Genomic DNA, 1861 nt, shown 5'->3' on the forward strand with positions numbered 1-1861 from the left:
GCAGGATGGAGGGGGGAGATTGTGATGTGTGGAGCTAAGATGGGTATGGGAGAGAGGAGAGTGGAACAGTAGCCAAAAACATACAAACAAAAAATAGTGCTAGGGGAGCTTGCCATTGGAGTGGAGAGACAAGAGACTATGAAATGGAGAAAAACAAAAAAGGGAAGAAGAGGGAAAAAAAGAAAAGAAAGGAATGAATAAATAAAAATTAAAAAGAAAAAAGAACAGCAAAGGTCCCAGGGATCGCACTGGTGAGCTACGAGGCCTGGGAAAGTTGCTCCCAGGTGTTGAAGTACAGCCTGGGTAGAAGGCATAGAGGTATGCATTGCCGGGTATTCAGGGGACAGGAAGAGAAGGAAGGTATAGAGGGATGAGAAACTGAGTAATGAATAAAGACCAAAAGGGACAAAAACGGAAAAGAAAACAAAGCAAATTTAAAAAAAGAACAAGAAAAGCCATCCCCAAAAAGGAAAAAAAAAAAAAAAACCACTAAAAAAGAAATACTCTCAGGGATCCCTCTGCACATCTGTGCAAGCTGAGGGGGTAGGTCTCAAGCCATATAGCACTGCTCAGCCAGAACAGGCTCCCAACTAGAGAAAAGAAAAAGAAAACAAACAGTTGAGAACGTTCTCTTTTTCTTTTCTCAGCTTGGGAACCCCTTCTAGCCAGGCAGTACTGCATGGTTTGGGAGCTACTCCCTTACTCTGCACAGACACATAGTGGCATCATTGGGGGCATTTCTTTTTTCTTGTATTTGTTTTTGTTTTTTGTTTCTTTGTTTTGTTTTCTTCTCTCTCTTTTTCCCTTTTTGTCTTTCTTCATTTCTTAGTTTCTTGTCTCTCTATACTTCCGTTCTTTTCCTGTCTCCTGAATACCTGAAACTGTGTGACATCTCTACCCCTTCTAGCCAGGCTATAATTCACAGCCTGGGAGCAACTTCCCCAGTCCTTGCAGCCACACTGGTGGAATCTCTGGGGGCTTTTCTTTTCCTTCTAATTTTTATGTATTCATTTTTTTTTCTTTTACACTTTTTCTTTTTTTTTTTTTCATTTCGCAGTCTCTCAATTCTCCACTCCAATGGCAAGTACACTTAGGACTCCTTTTTGTTTGTCTGACTGTGTTTTTGGCTCCTGTTCCTCTCTCCTCTCTCTCCTCTTTCCCATACCCATGTTGGCTCCACACATTACAATCTCCCCCCTCCTTCCTGCTACCTGCATGTGTGCTGAACATCACAACCCCAAGCAACACAGGCACAGCCTACCAGAACCTGCCCTGCACTCATTCCCTGCCTACCGTGTTGGCCTTGTAGTTGCCAAAAAAACCCAACCCAGCAACACCCCTTCAGCTGGACCTGCCCTGCTGTACCATATCTGAGTGACTGATCCTGCCCATTGGAGAAGGAGGTGAAAAGTATTGTGCTTACAGACGAGCAAACAACAAAAAACGTTAGCTCACCTGCTCAGACATAACCAAATAAAAGAAAAAAGCAGGATGAAACTAACAAATATACAATCAATAAACGAGCAAAATAACTACTGAATGCCCTGAAGACAGCAGGAAATATCAAAACATTTACAAAAATAGGACAGGATGGTTCCAGTAAGCATTCAAAATAAAACACCAGATGACTTTCCAGTAGAAGAAAAGGCACTAGAACTCTCTGATAGGGAATTCAAATCTCTCATACTCAGAATTATCCAAGAGTTGAAGCAAAAAGCAGGCAAAAACTGAGGAAAAAATAGACAAACTCATGGAAAAGGCAGAAAAATTCATGGAAAATACAGACAAAAAATGAAAGAATTAAGGAAAATAATGCAGGAACAAAATGCCAAAAAAATTCACAACCAGAAACCATACAAAA

Source organism: Trichechus manatus, unplaced genomic scaffold (genome assembly GCF_000243295.1).
Source record: "Trichechus manatus latirostris isolate Lorelei unplaced genomic scaffold, TriManLat1.0 scaffold00051, whole genome shotgun sequence".
Classification (NCBI taxonomy): Eukaryota; Metazoa; Chordata; class Mammalia; order Sirenia; family Trichechidae; genus Trichechus; species Trichechus manatus.